At 39.7% G+C, this 20219-nt stretch overlaps 1 pseudogene across 8 annotated transcripts in view; it reads left to right on the top strand.

The window, feature by feature from the left end:
* LOC118144943 (keratin, type II cytoskeletal 8 pseudogene) overlaps nt 1-20219 on the top strand; it is a 376247-nt pseudogene that overhangs the window by 188453 nt on the left and 167575 nt on the right. For 3 of the 8 annotated variants that reach the window (XR_013521224.1, XR_013521223.1, XR_013521222.1), the window contains exons 7-8: nt 17399-17529; nt 18228-18336. The exons of 2 other annotated variants lie outside the window; for them this stretch is intronic. The product of XR_013521224.1 is annotated as a keratin, type II cytoskeletal 8 pseudogene, transcript variant X4 (transcript). The remainder of the gene's footprint in view (nt 1-17398; nt 17530-18227; nt 18337-20219) is intronic. 3 more of the 8 variants (XR_013521227.1, XR_013521226.1, XR_013521225.1) reach the window with 1 other exon arrangement.

The raw sequence follows: 20219 nt of genomic DNA, 5'->3' as shown, positions 1-20219 counted from the left end.
TCTCCAGAAACAAGAGATTCTTGCTCTCAAAAGACTGACTCTACCACTACATTCTTCAACTCAGAAGTAAAATTTCCTTTTTCCCTTCCTCATCCGCCCAGGGCAAAAATCCTTGATCCTAAACATACTTTCCTCCCATCTTTTAACATGTTGATTTCACTCTAGAAGGTGGCCAGAATTCAGCCTCCAGTCCCTAAATCCTTTTCTTACTATGCCCTTCTACCTAGAAATTCTGATTTTCCTTCTCAGTATAGGAGTTCCCGCTGCCCATGGTCTTTTTAAATTCTAAATTAATCATCTAAATTAGGTAATTATGTATTGGATGTATCCTATTTCTCCAGGGGTTCAACATGGACAATGCCCATTTTGCATCTCTTCGTAGCAGACATGGTGGACTGGCATCTCAGTCAGTATTGTTTTCTTCTTCCTTTTGGGCAAAGCCCTGACTTGTGTGGGGGGTGAAGGGGTCCACACTTTTACAGGACTCAGAAGTGAATCTTGATTGGTCTTAACCAATCATGATGATCCATCCTCTTTGTCTTGCTAGAGTATAGTTTAGAAAGGGAAAGGGACTGGGTTCCAATCCTGGCCAAAGAGATACAAGGGCTAAGTCTTCTGGGAGCTTCTGGGAAATATTTTCTCACTCTTAAAAGGGAACTCACTGGAGAAACAGCCTCTCTTTCTTCTGTCAATGCCTATTATTGTGTCTTAGATGTTCCTGATTCTGAGTGTGATGCCTGGAACTGAGCCAGACATCCTATAATCCTGGGAATAGCACATCTGAGGACAAATCTATTCACTGAGGGCTTCAGAGTACAAAGATAGCAAGGGTCTGGGACTTTTATGACATTGTTAAGCCACTAAATTCATCAAACCACTCTCTCTTAGGACTTCTAGCCATGTGTGATAATAGTATTTCCTTATTGTTCAAATTGTCCTGGGTTGGGTTTTCTCTTCCTTGGACCTGAAGGCTTTGTAATGTTCCCCTTGCTCCCCTGAATTAAATTCAGTAAGCTTTGGTTGGGAAAGTATTGGTAGTGTCTCAGGGTGCCAGCTTCTCCTCTACCCCTCCTTTTCCCCAGATGTAGTAACTTCTCTCCACCCCGTAGTTTACGACAGTGGGGGTTGTTCTTTCACTTTTTCTAACTCATCTATCTGAAATTTCTTTTCTGCCCCCTGAGCCACTAAATCAGTTCCTCCCTTTAAATCTTATCCTGCGACAGACCCTTTCTCGTCAGCATTTGATTAGCTCCCTGTGATAGCTTGCATGAAGGATGTTCTATAAAAGTGAATTATGCTGTACTATGTTATACGGCTCTGCCCTGGGGCCCAGTAGGAATCATGGGAAACACATGAGCACAGAGGTCAGAGGCACAGACTGCAGAGGAAGCCTGTGGAGGGATGGCAACATTGCGATCCTCACTGGGACACATGGAAAAGCTCCAGTAGTCTCCAGACTCTCTAAGGTATAAGCTAGAAGTAAAACACTAGTTTATGTGACAGCCTGGGAGCCCCAGGGATGAAATGAGGAGTTTCATCACTATAGATCATAGAATTTTAAATAAGTGTGATATTCCAGAAGCTGAAACATTCTTTGAAAACAAAACACACCATAAAAGCCCAAGAATGAGGTCTCCACTGGATGTTTGCCAGGTTCAAGCTTTGTTTCCAGTCTTCTTCTGACTCTAAGAGAGTCGCTGTGTATGATCTGGGGCAAGTTAAGGAGCCTTGATTCCTATACTGAAAATTACGTATAAATTTTAACTTGACCTACCATGATTTACCTAAGGGGACACTTTATAGTCACTGTAGAACACATAGGTAGCACAAGGGTGACACATGGGTGCATTTCAGGCTCTGATCACAACTTCTCCTTCTACTTCTCTGTGGCTCTTCCTGCTGCACTTCTCCCTAACCTTTTCCAGTTAATTAAGTAGTCTGCTTTTTAAATACAGAGTATTGCTCTGTCACCCAGGCTGGAGTGCAGTGGCGTGATCTCAGCTCACTGCAACCTCTGCCTCCTGGGTTCAAGCAATTCTCCTGCCTCAGCCTCCTAAGTAGCTGGAATTACAGGTGTGTGCCACCACATCCGGCAAATTTTTTTATATTTTTAGTAGAGACAGGGTTTCACCATGTTAGACAGAATGGTCTCCATCTCCTGACCTCATGATCCGCCCACCTCGGCCTCCCAAAGTGTTGGGATTACAGGAGTGAGCCACCGTGCCTGGCCAGTACTCTGCATTTTTAAACAATGTTTGCATTTTCTGTCTTTCTTCATTTGCTCACTTTTGGCAACTCTCTTTTAGCTTCTCCTAGCCATCGTACAAGCTTCAGACCACATGCCATTTCCTCCTTGAAACTTCCCTAATTCATGGCAGCAAATCACCCTGCCATGTGTGTACCTATGCAACAATCTTGCATGTTCTTCACATGTACCCCAATACCTAAAATGTAATAAAAAAAAGGAAGAGAAAAGAAAGAAAAAAAAAAAAAAGAAAGAAACTTCCCTAATTCTCCCAAGAGGAAGCTTTGGAGTCATATCTCGGTCTGAATTTGTCTCTGCTCTATTAACTAGGGATGGAGTTTTGGTTTCTTCATGTAAAGATTGGGGATAAAAATATTCAGGGCTGTGGTGAGACTCAATGAGTGGCACATAGTGGATCACCAAAAGTAGTAGCATATTTCCATCCTTACTAAAAGTAATCATTTTTTTTCTTCTATTGGATCTCCCCTACAACTTCTTTGAAATTCTGTCAGAAATTATATTTTAAAAAGTTATTTGTTGTCAGGCATGATGACTCATGGCTGCAATCCCAGCACTTTGGGAGACTGAGGTGGGAGGATTGCTTGAGCCTAGGAGTTCCAGATCTGCCTGGGCAACATAGCAAGACTCTGTCTCTACAAAAAATTTAAAAATTAGTCAGACATGGTGGCGTGTGCCTGTAGGCCTAGCTACTTGGGGGCCTGAGGTGGAAGCATCCCTTGAACCCAGGAGTTTGAGGCTGCAGTGAGCTGTTTTTGAGTTTGAGGCTGCAGCAAGCTACCTCTAAAAAAAAAAAAGTATTCCCAAATGATTCCCAAATGTGGACTGGTATCTCATAAAAAAATTTGTTCCTGGGTGTATGAGAAATGAGATTGATAGTTAAGATAGTTGAGAGTGGAGACAGAGTTTTTCTGGCATTATTTTCCCGTGGATCGTTTAATTTCACTCTTCTCTCTTCCTTTAAGCCAGTTTGATCATTCAAACCTGTGTAACTGGAGCCCAATATGAGAGCCCTTCTTGTATACCCGATCTTGTATACAATAGCTTTCTAACTTTCTGACTTTGGGCTCTGCTCCATTTCTTCTTTCACTCTCATGGCTCTTTTTCTGTTCCTGGCTTAGAGCCAGCTCCTTAATCTTGAGTTGGAGTGGATTCCCAGGTCGATCCTCACATGATCTCTTGAATGTGGTTCTGCATCTTCACTCAGTCTCTGCTTCTTGCTCCCCTGGACTCTAATGTCCTGCCTGATTAAGTTTCTGGAACCTAACCCTGGTGTAAGCCTTACCCCCTCCCCATCTAGAACATTCCTTTGGAGATAACTGTATGTATTTAAAGGAACCTCCCTTTTTTTAAAAAACTCATTTATACATATAAATAGAACCTTGCTTTAGACCATGTCATAGCTAATGCCTCGATGCTCCACTTTTCAGAATGAGCATTGTCAGGATGGTGAAAGGAACCATTTCTCACTTACGTCAACCCTTTTCTGGCTGCCCCAAAGTATAGACTGAATTATTTATTTCTGAGATTTAAGAAGGTAAAAATTTCCCTAATTTTTTTTTTAAATGAGATAGAGTCTTGCTTTATCACCCAGGTTGGAGTACAGTGGCACCATATCAGCTCCCTGTAACCTCCGCCTCCTGGGTTCAAGTGACTCTTTCTCCTAAGCCTCCCCAGTGGCTGGGATTCCAGGCATACACCATCATGCCCAGCTAATTTTGTACTTTTAGTAGAGATGAGGTTTTACCACGTTGGCCAGGCTGGTTTTGAAATTCTGACCGTAAGGGATCCATCTATCTCAGATTCCCGGTTTTGGGAACTCATGCCTAGCCAGTTCCCCTAATTCTGCCACTAATTTTTTTGTCATCTCAGATCATTTTGATGGCTTCACATTGCTTCCTCTTTTTTCTGATCATTAGATTCCTGCCTGGGTAAAAATAGCCCTCTCTGTTCCAGGTTTGGGCATATGGATTTGGATCTCCCAGTTTCTCTTTTGGTCCATCAAGGCCAAGTCAAATCATGACTTTGGGTCTTTGACCACACACACACACACACACACACACACACACACACCCTACTTTGTCTGGGTTAGAACCAACAATGACAGCAGATTTGGGAACACAATCACTCAGGATATTGTTTCAGCATGGATTCCACGTGAATCTGGGAAGGCTTCATTCTGCCAGTTTTGAAGTTCCAGGTCAATTGTCCTAAATTTCTACTATTTCAAATCCTCTATGATTGAATCTTAGTAATTCCTGCCTATTTAGTTTATCTGATTTAAAATGGTGAGTACAGTTTCAGGTGATGGTTTCTATCACCAGAATTATTTGAAAGCTGGTCTGGTTAATAGACTCTGGTCTTCCCAACAAGTTATCTTCATCTGTTTCCCTGGTTACTTACAGTCCTGCCTTGGATAGACTCAAAGCAAAATTACTCAAAAAGGGCAATTGCCTACTCTATCTAAACTACTGGCCTATTACTTTGCAGGAACTTCCATTAAAATACAGCCATGTGCCACGTAATGACATTTCTGTCAATGATGGACCGTGCATGTGATGGTGGTCCCAAAGATTGGAATGAAGCTGAAAAATTCCTGTTGCATAGTGATGTTCTGATAATACAGACCTTGTATAGGCCTAAGCTAATGTATGTATTTGTGTCTTACTTTTTAACAAGCAAATTTTACAAGTAATAAAGAAATTTGATAGAAGAAAGCTTATGGAATGGGGATATAAAGAAAGAAATTATTTTTATACAACTGTACAATGTTTTAAGCAAAGTGTTACTACAAGAGTCAAAAAGTTAAATTTTAAAAGTTTATAACTTTAAAAAGTTATAGTGAGTTAGTTTATTATTGAAAAGAGGAAAATGTTAAATAAATTTAGTGTAGCCAAGTCCACAGTGTTTATAGTCTATGGTAGTGTATGGTAATGTCCTAGGCCTTCACATTCACTCACCACTCACTGACTCACCTAGAGTGACTTCCAGTCCTACAAGCTCTACTCATGGTAAGTGCCCTATACAGAGGCACCATTTTTTAATCTTATATTCCATATTTTTACTGTACCTTTTCTATGTTTGGATGCATTTAGATACACAAGTGCTTACCATTGTGTTATAATTGCCTATGGTATTCAGTACAGTAACATGCTGCCCAGGTCTGTAGCCTAGGAGTAAGGCTAAACCGCGTGACCTAGGTGTGTAGTAGGCTGCACCGTCTAGGCTTGTGTAAGTACACTCTATGATGTTCATACAGTGACAAAATAGCATAGTGATGCATTTCTCAGAACATACCCCTGTCATCAAATGATGCATGACTGTTTTATGCCAGCTCCCTTCCTAATGGGCTACCAAGGCTTGCTTTCTTCTCAGTTACTTTCTTTTACCCACCTTTGAGATGGATGAGGTGACAGAAACAGCAATCACTTAAATTACCTAAGATTTTGCTCTCACCTGTTGGTGCAGGGGTCTTGCTTCTGTCTCCCAGAGATATTCCCCTAAGTGTCTCCGGGAATCCCTAGGGAGGGCCTCATACGTGGTTGCAGTCCAGCCCCATCCATTTTGCTGGGCAGTGCTGTGAGACTCAGCACTGTGGATACTGGTAGGTAGTGGTGCTGCACTGCTAGACGCCGTGTCTGCCACAGGATGGGGGTGGAGGACTTGCGCCTCTCCACCAGGCACTGCAGGCTCTGGGACACCACCACTGGTCTCATCCTCAACACCCTCTGTCGGGGTATCTGCTGAGCACTAGTATCTCACTGCAGAGGAAGCAATGGAGCTCTAGAACTGCTGAAGCTGCAAGATATATGATTTTAGACTGAGAAAGAATCCTCCTGTAGAGTTCACTCTGTCAGAGGGAGTCCTTAAGGGTTGGTGTGCTGCTTATGGAATTTAAAGAGTGAATCAGTCTTTCAATATTTAATCCAGGTCCCAAAATCCAATATGTGGCTCAACCAGAAGACAAACTCAAGTGACAGACATTATATTGCACCCAGAATTGCTGTTGCCTCACCAACTAAAGCTTTCTATTTCATTAAATCTTTATACTTGGCTTCTCGATATATTTCACATTAGCAAGATAGCTGTTCCATTTGTCCTACTCATTGGTTCTCCAGTATATCTGGGGATTTCCAAGGACGATGAAAGCCTAACTCAAAAGGACTTAAACAGTGAGAAATCTTCTTATTTCTCATTAGAGAAGGCCCTGTAGTCGGGCAGCAAGGCCATATCATGTTGCCTAGGTGTGTAGTACACTACACCATATAGGTTTGTGTACACTCTGTGATGTTCATACAGTGAGAAAAGAGCATAGTGATGCGTTAACATGGGGTGGCCTTACCAACTAGAGTTGGCAAGTCACAGACCCTGGTTCTTCTCATTTTTTTCTCTGCCACCTTCAGCTTTTTCATTGTATCCTTAGACTAATTCCCTTCAAGGTTTCAAGAGGATTATGATGTTTACCATTGTCTGACATAGAGGAAGAAGAGGATACTTCCTCATAGATATCTCTATGAACAAGGAAACCTTCTCAGAATTTCCCTCACTCTTCCCTCAACCCACAGCAGACTTCTCTAATCTCATTGGTCAGAATTGCATCTAATGCTCATTGCAAAACCGGTTCCTAGCAAGGGGAATGGAATTAGCATGACTGGTTTAATGAAGCACAGCGTATATATAGTGTATGGATTGCCCAGAGAAAATCCAGGGTTAGAAATTCGGGGTAGACTGTGGAATGCAGTTTGGAGATTTCTAAGAGAACCTAAAACAGAACTACCATTTGACTCAGCAATCCCTTGACTGGGCATATATTCAAAAGAAAATAAATTGTTCTACCAAGAAGACACATGTTCTTGTATGTTCCTCACAGTGCTATTCACAATAGCAAAGACATGGAGTCAATCTAGGTCCCATCAACAGAGGACTGGATAAATAAAATGTGTTATATATATACATTGTGGAATACTATGCAGCCATTAAAAAGAATGAAATCATGTCCTTTGAAGAAACATAGATGTAACTGGAAGGTGTTATTCTAAGTATAATAAATTAATGTAGGAACAGAAAAGCAAATACTGCATGTTCTCACTTACAAGTGGGAGCTAAACATTGGATGCACATGGACATAAAGATGACAACAATAGAAACTGGGGATTACTAGAGTGGGGACAGAGAAGAGCAAGGACTGAAAAACCATTGGGTATTATACTCATTTCCTGGGTGATGGTATCCCCCCACACCTCAGCATCACACAATGTAGTTGTGTAACAAATCTGTATGTGTACCCCCTGAATTTAAAATAAAAGATAAGAGTATAAAAAAAAAGGAAAGAGATTCTGGGTCATCAACAAAGTTGGCTACACCTGCACATGACCAGCTATGGCTTTATCCTTGTGCTTCCAACAAAAAACAAAGAAATGAACAAAATATTTAGTCTTTCCTGCACTCAACAACTATAGCTAAGTACAGCAGTTGTCTTGACTTGCAGAGAAACAGAGGAACTGACAACTTCCACCTTCAGGGACTTTGGAAGAAAATGCCCCACCTCTGGGGAACTGGGGTACTCTGGAAGGACTAAGGGTGGTCCTTCCAGGTCTGGTCAGGGACTGGGAAGTGTGTAAGGGCTGCTAGCCTCCTGGACATTTTGTAAAGCCTGAGCTTCACTGAGTTGGAGCTGGGATTCCTCAGGGAAGAGACAGAAGGAAGTCAACCTGCCGGGAGGAGAGGAAATGCTTAAGTGAGCAGAGCAGGAATGGGCTCTGAGGTCTAAGGTGGTTTTTATTATATATTTCTGGTTTATTTTTAGGAAGTTCAGGGAATTTCTTGGACTTAAAAAGGACATTTTTTTTTTGTACCAAAAAACAACTTTCTAAGAAGTACTAAGTATTTTTCAAATTTGACTCTCTCCTCACCGCCTGTGCATATCCACTCCAAGGAAAACACTACTTCCCCCTACCTGAAACTCTTGCTCTATGTATTTGGTGAGCAAAGTTTGAGTTCTGTATTCTATAAACTCTCAGCAGGATTTCAAGATTGACATGGTCTTGGAACATTAGGAATTTTACAAATTTCTTTTGCAATTTATGGAAGATAGGACATGCTCACATAAGAAAGGACTGGTCTAAGTGAACTAGCTGATACCTATTAATCTTTTAACATATTATATTGTAATCTTCTGCTTCTGCATTGGGTTTTTTTTTAAACTAGTCTTCTAAGAGCTCAGAAAAATGGTGACTGTGTAATAATTATAGTTTGTAAACATTAAACAGTGTGGGCTTTGATGTGAAACGAATAAATACACAAACCATGAAATCGTATCTGAATCTTGGCTTTACTCTGTTCTCACTGAGTGACATTCAGAGTTAATGAATTTGGAGCTTAGTATTTCTTATCTTTAAACTGGACACTATTCATTTCTAACACTTCCCCTGCCCCCCAGTATATTCTGTGTTCAACACATATTGGCTATCCTTCCTTCCCCATCAAATAATGTTCTGGCAACTGAACATACACTGTGTGACAAATGAAAGGACCCTCTTGATTTATAGACTATTTGCAAAGAAATGTGTAAACCAAAGATATTATATATGAAAAAGAATACAATTATGCATTTATTTATCATGAATAATGTCAACGTGGGGCTTTTATAATTTGGTGTATCCCAAGTTTTAAATCATTGAGTCAGTTTTATTGCTGAAAGAGACTTATTCTTGTCTTAGCCATTCCAACACTGTAGCCAGTATGGTCTTTCTAAACTCAAATACAATCAAATCATTTCCCTGCTGTAAACCCTTGAATGGATTCTTATTTTGCTTTGTAAAGCAAAAACCTATTTCTCTTGTTTACTATTCTAGTAACTCCAGAGCCTAAAAAAATGCCCAGCACATGGTAAGGTCAACAAATGGTTCCTGAGGGAGCAAACAAAGTCCAAAGTCCTTTTGCTGATACCTAAGGCCCCTGATGATGGGTCTTGCTGCTATCTCCCTTTCCATTTCCTCTATCCCCATCCCCTTTTAGAAACCAGATGTACTAAAATACTTGTGTTTTTACATGAGGCCATGACAGCCCTCTGCCTGGGCTGTGCAATCACCTTAGGTGCTGCTCCCCGTCCTCACACTACCCTCCGAGAATGGTAGCTCCTATAGATTCTTCATGGCTGTACATTAGATGTCACTCCCACTACTGTACATCCTCCTTTTGTGCCCCTCAGAATGGATCAGAAGCTCCTACTAGGGACTTCCATGGCATCTCCTATTTACTATTTTATAGCACTGATCACACTCCACTGAAATTGTTGGTTGTATTATCTGTCTCCTCCACCAGACTATAAATATTGCAAGGGCCAGGCCTGTGTATATATATATACTTAATAATACAAATTTATTCAATAAATAAATCAATGTTATGGTTCAAATCCATCATTTTATTCTTGAGGAAACTGAGGATCAGATAAAGGGGTGAACTGTCTAAAGGCACCAGCATATTGGCATCATGGGAGCGGGGCTTTGAATTAAGCTGCTCAGCTGTCCAGTGTTTCTTTGGCTGACTTGCTCTAATACCCAGCTAACATTGTCCCAGAAACTGCAGAAAAACTGTAATTGAATGTTTGAAAAATGTGGTTTAGAACTCAAATAATTACATAATTAATTCAAAGGCCAGATACAAAAGATTTTTTTTTTTAAATCCTCTATTATTTCAAATTATTCTTGTCACTGTTTTCCTCCATTGTCCTGGAGCTATTGAGGGAATGTGACATGATAGTGTATTCACTGTTGTTGGAGGCCTGGGTTTTTGTATGACAGCCAAGATGTAACTCCATTCCAGGAAAATCTGATGTTATCACTCAGGGTTTTGTTGCACTGAAGTTAAGACATCTTCTGCTGCAAGGATCCTGGTGGAAAAACATCCAGATATCAGATACCTTTGTACAGCAGTGCCAACTAACAGCACACTCAGTTAAAATGAGAGCAAAGGAAAAGTGGGATGGTTAAAAAAAAAAAGCAGAGGCTTTGAAATCTTGAAACCCTGCTTTGAATCCTACTTTACCGCTTTGCAAGCTTTGGCATAATATTTTCTCTGAGCTTTTGTTTCTTCATCTGTAAAATGGGGCTTCCTGGGGAGATCATCTAAGAACTAGCATGTATGAAGATCCTAATCCAGTGTCTGGCTAGAATGGGTCTTCGGCAAGTATTAGGTCTCTTCTCTCGTTTTGTAGAGATGCCCTGTCGCCATCACTTTCCCAATTCAGGTACTCCTGCAGAGCAAAGATCTTCATCAGAGTGCTCAGTCTGGGAAACTAGTCGGTGTTCAGTAAATATGGGGTAATTAATGATGGTAAAGGAGACACATTGTCACTGAATAGTTAAATTCTTTGCTTCAAAGAACCTGAGGTTACTGTCTCTTTTCATTTGTTTTCTACTGGGATATGGATTGAAGATGTGTTTGCTTATGTCTTCTAGATATTACCGTTGTACCTACATGTTATATACCTACATACATACACACTCTTCAGAAAAACTGCAGTCTGGTTTTATTACTATAATAGGATAAGATGGATCTTTGTAAAAAGGATCAAAGAGTCTCTCAACAGAATATGGATTTTTCCATTTTCCTTGCTCAGATGATAGAATTGGATTGATTTAAAAAGAGTGGGGTCTTCCATGAAGTGTCTGACAGAGTCACTTAGGGTCTACATCAAAATCTGGAAAAATTTGGCTGGACACCATTTAGGAATTGCTGGGGATCTCAGAAACATGGCTTTACACCTGTCAAATACTTTTCTTGGAGTAGTTTGGGAGTTTCCCTGGGGAAAATATTAATATTGACCTACTCTCTGATATGACAACTTATGGTACTTTCTCCTTATGCTAATACATACTGTTTTTGGAATGCACATTCTTGACATTTCATTATGTCCTATCTTGTATGTCCTCTAGGAACAAGGTTATAAATTTCCAACAGGGATCAGAGCTTTACGTTGAAGCAGTACTGGGACTTCTATAGAGTAAAAAATGTAATAGTGCATTAATTGGGTAGGTCACTACATCATTTATGGGTTTTCTTTTTTTTTTTAAACAAGAGCAAATATTCTCCCCATATTATAGATGCAGGAATAAAGCCTTGCCCAAGATCAAAATGCTTATGTTGGGATTACCGTGAAAATCTTGGCATATAGCTATTGTTTGAGGCCACGGTCTTGGCAGGATTCCTTTGGGAAATGTAGTAGGCATTATAATTTTAAGCCCAAACAATGTGAATTCTAATTTGTTTCTTCTCATTTAAAAAAAATGAATGTGGAAAGGAACACCTCTGATAAGCAATGAGACAAAGATATATCAGGCGAGGGGAAGAAGTGCAGAAAAACCAAAACCATTTAGTAAATGGATTGAAGCTAGCCAGAATTTCACTGCGTTTTAAAATGTGAGCCCAATATAACACAAAGGAATATGTGTCTTACTATGTCTTTAGTAAAGGCCATTTAACACTGGGAATCTTTCCAACAGTGTATTTCAATAACAGTAATCCTTCTTACAACATTTGGGGCATGCCACTTTGAAAGCTGATACTGTTCAGTGTCTACTGAAATTGCTCATTTGTTCTCTCTAAGGTGTGTATACGGATGACCATATAAATTCTCTTCCACATTGGGACATTTTTGAGAGTGAAAGGAAAAGCCATTAATAATTATGCCAGGACAGTAGGCATAAATTGAAACTATCTTGGGAAAACTTGAAAGATACAAAAAGTGACAATTATAGAAACATGGATTCTCACAGTGTATTTAGAGGAATTGTTATTTTATATATTTATGTGTATGTATTTAGGTAACCAAATTATTTAACTTACTGTGGTGATGGCATTGAGCTGAATCATCTCCACACTCTCAACTAGTCCCTTTGTAACTTAGACTTGCATCTGTAGGTCTGTTGCATACGTTAACCCACTCCAGGGCAAAGAAGATAGCAGGCCTACCCAGAGAACCCACAATCTTGCTTTCATCAGTTTGTTTATAATCAGTTTTAGATCCTGTAGGACCCTATCAGTGGGCTGTATGCTAGACTATAAGATCAAAGTAAAAACGCAGAGGGTTCTGAGCTTTTCTGTCAGGCCCCAGATTCTAGATCTGTCTTTATCAGTAACCAACTGTGACTTTTGGCAAGTCACTGTACCCTCTCTGTGTTTTGGTTTCCTTATCTCTAAAATGGGAGTAATACTATCTGATGTGTAGACCTCAAAGCTTAGTTGGGAGGATGCAGTGAGGTGATGTATGGGGAAGCCTTCTGGAAAGTGCTATACGTAGGTGAAATGTTATCATTGTAGGAAAGAAGGGGAGACATGAGATGTGAGGGGAAAACAGGACTTTCAAATCGAGCAGGCCTTGTAGATTAGGCTTGTGCAAACAAATGATGAAAATAAAGACAGGGAGAGGCATTGTACTCCCTTTTATTAATAAGAATATGGAGACTAGGAAAAGCGAGGACAGGGAGTGTGGCCAGCAAGCCCTAGGTAGACAGAGTGGGAGAACATCTATAAGTTCTTCTTTTATAACTATTTTCTTTAAAGCCTGAAAAGATCTCATCAAAAATGAATGTGTTTGAGAAGTACCCATGTTAGACTCTGAATTCTTAGGCTGTGGGAATATACTAACTCAATCTGATTGAGAGGATTGGCTTTATTTTGCAATCCAGTAGGCATCAGAATAACATACCTGCCTTTCTTGTTGAAATTTTGTCAAGATTAAACAAAATAATTTATGTCAAATTGTTTTTGATGAACTGCAAGATGAACTACAAATTACAGTACAAAATGATAATATGGTGACTCTATTGATGCTAGTTATTCTCATAACAGTTATATTTATTTTTTCTTCAAAATGATTACTGTATACATTTTTTAAATTACAAAAGTCAAACATGCTTATGAAAATTTAGATGTACCAAAAGGTATAATGAAGAAAATAAAAATCAAATAGAATCCTGTTACCAAGAGATAAGAATTTTAGTGAATGGTCATCCACATTTTTTGGTGTTTGTGAATAATTTTTTAAAAATAAAAATAGATTTGTTAATTTTTCACTCATTCTTTAAGTTGTTCACATTTACGTATTAGTAGATAGAATGCTAATCATGTAGTTTATAATTTCCTGAGGGAATCAAACAGACAGATGATTATCATGTAAAATGAAGAAAGCCACAATGGGGAAGCAGTGGATGCTTGGGAGCACTTAGGAGGAGCTTCTCTCCTCGACTTAGGGAGTCAAGGGAAGCTTCCTCGAGGAAGGGACCTCTAGGTTGAGACCTGAAAAATGAGTAGAGGTAACCAGACTGCAGTGGATGTTGTGGTGTACCACCAAATACCTCTTAAAGGACTGGGCCACTTATCCCCCAGGTGGCAGTAGTCTTGCCTTTGATGGCTCTTAGCTGAAGTCCTATCCAGGAATTGCCTTCTGCTGAAGGAAGCTGCCTTGCTCAAGGTTATGTCATTGCTACAGACAGGCAGGGTAAAAGGGCCACCTCCTTGCCTCAATTAGGACAATTCTAAAGGGCCATCCTAGTTCCAAACCTCCTCATAGGTTCAGCTGAGGCCTCAGTTGCACCTCCATGGCAATTTAACTTTCCCCTCTGCCAAATCCTGCTTCCCTTCTTCTTTATAGATGTTGTTTCCAAGAGCAGTGCCCAACAAAAATCCTGCACACAAACCCTCACCTCAGAAAAGGAAAAGAATGGTAATTATGGTGAGGATGCAGGGAGTATGTTACTAAAAGATGAAATGGCATGTTCAAGGCCTAGAGGTATTCAAGGAGAGAAAGGATTTTTACAAAGTCTGGAATGTAGGATTGAAGTCTGTGGGGGAGGGACATGATTCTAGAAAGAGAATCCAGCTCTTGTAATCCATGTTTTGGAAATGGGAAATTTGGGCTTTATTGTAAGGCCAATGGGAAACCCTTTAAGGTTATACATCATGGAAGAAACATGATCTGATTTCTGTTTTAGAAGGATCATTTTGGTTGCTCTGTGGCACCATTAATGCAAACTTTTGTTATTATGATTACTGTATTTTTTATTAGAATATTGGAGTGAATCATGACTCCTACATGTCATACATTTACAGAATGAATGACAAACTGTAAGCCCCCAGGCAAGTCATGTAATAAATACCAGTATTGTAGCAGTATTGTAAAAACTCAAACTCTGAAGGGATTCAATCACAGTGCTTCAGTCTTTTTTTTTTTTTTAACTTGGTTTACACTGTTTTAAGTATTTAATGAGCACTAACTACTTGCCAGAATGCACTGTGCTATTGCTGTGGAGGAGTCAAGCCAAAAGGTCCAAGAAGAAGGTTGTGCCTGTCTTCTCCATTGCTCTACCCACCGTAGTGCCTGACAAATAGTGAGGGATTAATAAATAAATAAACGAAGGTGGAGTCTCAGAAACATGGGCAAATTACTTAGTCCTCATGACCACAAAATGGGGATAGTAGTGGCTTCTGACTCTTCAGGTTGTTGCGATGGATAAGTAAGATAATGTAGATAAAACACTTAGTTCACAGGCTATTTAGCAAAAATCATAGTTACTGAAATCATTCAAGGACTATTGTTCTCAGTATTCTAGAAGTAAGTGAAGACCTTAAATGATTACAACCAAACTTCTGATATCAATTTCTCTTTTGTCCTCTTCACTCTGTAATATCACTTTGAAAGAAAAATATGATTTGAAACCAGGTTAAAAGATTATTCACTCATTACTTTATTCAATGAATTGGTTTTGAGGGCATCCAAGTTGCCAGATATAGGTTATACAGTGGGAACAGAACAGACGTAATCCTTGTTCTCATGGAGCTTATAGTCTAGAAGGGAGATGTTAAAAGAAAATTTCATAAATCATAAGAACCGAAGTGGTCTGCCATGAGAGAAAATAATAGAAAGAAGCTAATTTTGATATGGGAATCAGGTATGGCCTCTCTGAAGAAGTGACCTTTGATCTGAGAAGCAAGAGTAGGAGTTTCATTAAGAATAGGGATAAAGCACTCCATGCAGAAGGACAACCCTGTTCATAGACCCTGGGGTAGAAAAAAATGTTTGGTCCATTAAAAGGATGGAGAAAAAACCAGCGTGTCATAGAGGAGAGAGATGAGCTGGAAAGAAGGCGGGGACAGATCTTCAGGGCCTTTGTTGCCACATGATCTTTCTTTATCCAGACTAAAAGGATACACAAACTGACTAAAATCTGACTGCCCTCTATTTCAGAGTAAGTTCTTGATGCCTGTTAAATAGGAGGAAAGGTAAAACTGCAGTCTGAACAGTCACAGCTAAGTCTTGGGAAAAGTTGGCTATTTTTTCCCATGTAGTCATCATGATGAATGAAAAAGCATATAGCAAAGGTGCTTAGTTGTTTGATAAGAGAACTAATATATTTGCAGAAATATATTGCATATTGTTCTACCTACATTTCAAATAGGGTGGAACTATTCACAAGTCTTTTTCTGTTTCCCTCCTGCCCAACCCCCTTTTTTTCTTGCATTTGTTTCTTTCAGCAGAAACAATAAATGGGAGTAGGGGACAATTTAGAATCAAGATGCTGCGGTGGTTTCCGAGGAAACACAGGAGAATTTTGGGTGCCATAAGTGTTTGAGTAGTGGCTTGCATAATGGATTTGCTTAGAGAGGCCTCTCTCTCAGTGATTAGAACAACCTGTGTTCTGGAATACAGTATTTAAACAGCGAGATTGGCATTGTTATCTTCCAGGATGGTGAAGGTTTAATTAACATTTGAAAATGCTTTGAGATCTTTGGATAAAAGTGTTCTGGAAACATGAAGTGTTATTATCTTTGGAGTGATATAGGTCATGTGACACAGGAAGTGGCTTTGAAGGAAAGGAAAACCTTTCATCAGGCAAACTCCTTAGGGTGGTTTGAGCCTGTTTTGAGTGACTCAACATGCCCGTGTCATCTCTCCCTAGACTGTGAATGAAAGGAATAACTTGGCCTACAGCTTAGCAACTGCAACCATCATTAACTGAAAAGTTTAGTAAGCTTGTATGTTAAACACTCTACAAATTACGCGGAATCCTAAAGTATTTAGCACAGTTATCCTTTAATAAGCATTGAATAAATATTAACTGTTACTTTTATTATTAGCTGTTACTGTTATTATAATTTTACCTGTTACTATTATTGTTATAGTTGAAGAAATCTGGATTTTCTCTGAATTTAATGCCCTTTAACCAAAGAATTTAGTATTCTTCAGTGATAAACCAACTTTACTTTCATTTTCGAGTCTTGGTAAAGAGCAAAATAAATGTAAACTGTGACTATAGAGACCCTAATGTGAGGGCTACAGGAAGGGTTTAGTGTCTGGAACCCTTCCTGGAAGGTTGGCTACTTAGTCTTTTCCTTTCCCAAGAAAAAGGACCCAAAGCTGAAATTAGGTTTCCTAACTTTAGTTCCTTGATGGTTCCCCAGGGTCTTCAGTAGACAGGATTTCAAAGAGAACACTTTAAAGTAGTTCCAATTTATTTAAGAGTAGAAGTGCAGGATTTCATCCTGTTCCTTCTATTAACTTACGTGTCTTCATAATACTGCCTGGAAATATAGAAGATGGGACAGGGGTGGGGAGTGGAGAACAGGAATACGGTTCATTTGAAAAAAGTTTACTTTTGAGGAATATGTATGTCAAACCAAACCTGTCCATGTGTATTCGCGAAATTAATTTTGCCAGCTACATGACCCAGGGTCTTCATAAATATACAAATTTGTCTCAAGTATTATATATACACATGCACACATACATATATTTATTTATGTATTTTTTACACAGCAAAACTGCTTTTGAAGAACATAGCACAGGAGGGAAGGAGGGAGAGGGAATCAAGAAAATGTCGATAGCAAGAGGCTATCGACATCCAGCTAATGAGTCTAAGGGTGCAGGAGAGGGCGGGGAGCATGCTGGGAAGGCAGCTGCCCAGAGCACGCTGGGAACGTGGTTATCCGGGGCATGCTGGGAAGGCTCCCAGAACTGCTTATCCGGCTTCTGAGGGTGGGGAAGGTACCCCCAGGCGCAGGCACACAGTACAGTGGGGTCAAGCATCTAGCTGACCTAATTAAAAGCTCATTACAGCAGCCCATCCCCATTAACAGGCTGACCCACGTGCAAATCCATTAACACAGGAGTCTTCTCTGCTTCCCAAACCGGGAATCCCAGCCGCAGCCCCGGGGCCTGGAAACTCCGGCCAGTTTATTGAAGTGCCTTCCCCGCCTGTGACCATCAGGTACAGTTTCTTCTTGGATTACCTCACATTCCAGTAAATTAGTTCTATCCGCTCTGAAACATTTTAACAAAGAAAGCTCTCTGGTCATCACATGGGTAAAATAACAAGGGATAAAAGAACGTGTACTTCACCTAATCAGAAAGAACGCTAAATCTTTCTTGAAAATGCAGCCTTTCCTGTCCCGCCACCCTTTTCATTTATCTTAACACTGGTGGGATTTTGAAATTTTCGTCTATAGTCAGACTATGGTACAGGTCCTCCTTTCCTTGTATTTTATATAATTGTTGCCGACCTTGACAGAAGATCTCAAAACTTGTTAAGTATAAAGTTGGTAAATGATACTATTGTTTGGGAGGTGGAGGTGGGGCTGAGGGTGAGGGTGGGGGTGGGGTGGGAGCAGGGGGTTTATCTAGGGAAAAAGAAAAAAAAGGAAAATGCACCCTAACCAGGCTCAAATTAACTGAAATGGATCAAAGTAAACAGAGACATCTAAAAGCTTTTGTAAGTTAAAAGTGGCTATCTGTTGCAGGTCTTGCCTCATTAACCGCTGATTGAAGCTCTGCTTGGCCCTCTGGGATACCTAACACCCCAGGCCTATCACCAGATGAACCCGGCTTAGGCGCTCTTGCTTTTCCCTGTGTTGCTTTGCACAGCTCCTTGACCTCAACCTTCTCACAAATGTTTATCCTTCCTACCAGGCAAAGGGAGAATCTTACCGGGAATCTCACTTCTAGCCAATGAGGAATTTACAGAAAAGCGAAATGGAAGGAATCATTTTGTCATCTGTGCAAATCTGTATTCTGAAAGGTAGATGCACAGCTGTGGTGTTTTAAATAAGCCTCTGCACAACATTATGTAGGGGAGAGAGTCCGCAGTTTGTTTCTCCCTGGGTGTCGCCTCATTTTCATATGTATATGGTGAAAGGTGATGATTAGGCCATATGCTTTAAGATATAGCTATCTCTTGGCCCCCATGGTCCCAGCCCGTCACCAGGCCATTCAGCAGGGACAGGGAGCTGAAACTGAGAGGCTGTCTAGGAAAGGCAGAGAGAATGGTAGTCGGGGAGATCTGGGGGAGGAAGGGAGGGAGGAGCAGGGCTCTTTGAGTAGGACCAGATAGGTCTCTGTGTAGAGTAATATTACAGCTCTTTCTCTCATAAACAAGCTGCATGCCTGCTTCTAAAGACCCATCTGGCATAGCTTTGAGAATGGCAATAATTACAAGCTGATGATGGACATGGAAAAAAAGCCCCGCTGAGCTAACTCATAAGGAAGTACAGGCCAGGACTGCAGGGAAATTACAGGCTGAAAACCTTTCTAGTTTAGGCCTTTTGGTGTTCTTAATCACAGACTTTAAATGTTGTAATAAACACTGTTGCATTTTATTGACCAACTCCCATGACAGGCAAATCTTTTTCATTTTATTTTATTTTTACCATTTGCTCTTTGGAAAGCTGCTTGGTAGTATCTGCCTGTGCCATGCCAATGGGTCTTTTGCTTTTCTGCTCATAGGAAAATTAGGAAAACAAGAGTGACTTTTTATTTAGTTCCCAGAAATTTGCAAATTTTTTTCTACATTGTTCTCTGTGTTCTGTGGTTCAGGCAGACTTCCAGGCTCTGTGCTTAACTTATAGCTGTGTAAGATAATGGTCTGGTAGTTTCAGTCAAAAAGATTGAAGAGGATTACAAAAAGAAAAACGAAAAGTCAACTTAGGAAGATTAATCTATGATTCTATTCTATATCATCAAATAGTGTTTATGATATAAAAAGAAGTAAAAATCCAAGCTAAATACTATATTGTTAGATTAACAGAATGCTAAGTCCTGGCCTTGTTTTAGAGATAGATGGTCCTTATTTCAAGGATGGATTTGATATTGGAAGGATGATCCTTTTCAAAGTTTTGGAGCTTTTACAAGTAGAACTAAGACATTTTGTCCTCTCAAACATTTTAGACCCCTTAATGGAGCAAATACTTTTAGGAAATTATCCTAAGAAGAAAATGGAAACACTGAAAAAGAATTTACTTCCATGAAACATTATTAACCTCAAAATACACAGTTTAAATGTCATAGCAAAGGAAGTCTTCAATATAGCATATTACCGGTTGCTGTTATGAGTTTCACACTGTAATGAGGAAATTTATTCTAATTTAACATATGCTATCGGTCTCCATGAAAAGAATTTGATGTTCATTTTATACATTTTAAAAGTTTTAGTTTAGATACAATGAAGAATCACATGGATTAGGATTTTTATTGACCCTATTAACTTATACAAGTATATTCTTGTTCAAAATACACCTTTTTGGAATTTAAAGCAGAACATGTAAAGTTCGTTATTCTTTAAAGAACTAGATACTGCTTCTGGAACTTATTTTCAAGTCTTTCCTTCTGTGCCACAATTTCTTATTCATTTTCCTTAAAGACTTGTATTTTATTCTTTGTGTTTTGTATACAGTCCTTGCTATCCCAGATGGATTATTTAGTTCTATCCTTTGCATTTGATTACTTGTTCAAGCACATAAAGTTTTGGGGTCTATGAAGTTAAAGTAATGAAATGGTTGTGCCATGGAAATTTACCAATGTAAATTTAGTCTCTTGTCCCTTCCTAAGCATTGCTTTACCTGAAGCTCCCTTGTCAATGAGAAGTTATTTCCTTATATCTGTCTCTTTTCCTGTACAGGCTAGAAT

Source organism: Callithrix jacchus, chromosome 8 (assembly GCF_049354715.1).
Source record: "Callithrix jacchus isolate 240 chromosome 8, calJac240_pri, whole genome shotgun sequence".
Lineage (NCBI taxonomy): Eukaryota > Metazoa > Chordata > Mammalia > Primates > Cebidae > Callithrix > Callithrix jacchus.
This window is presented reverse-complemented; position numbering and strand designations above follow the sequence as displayed.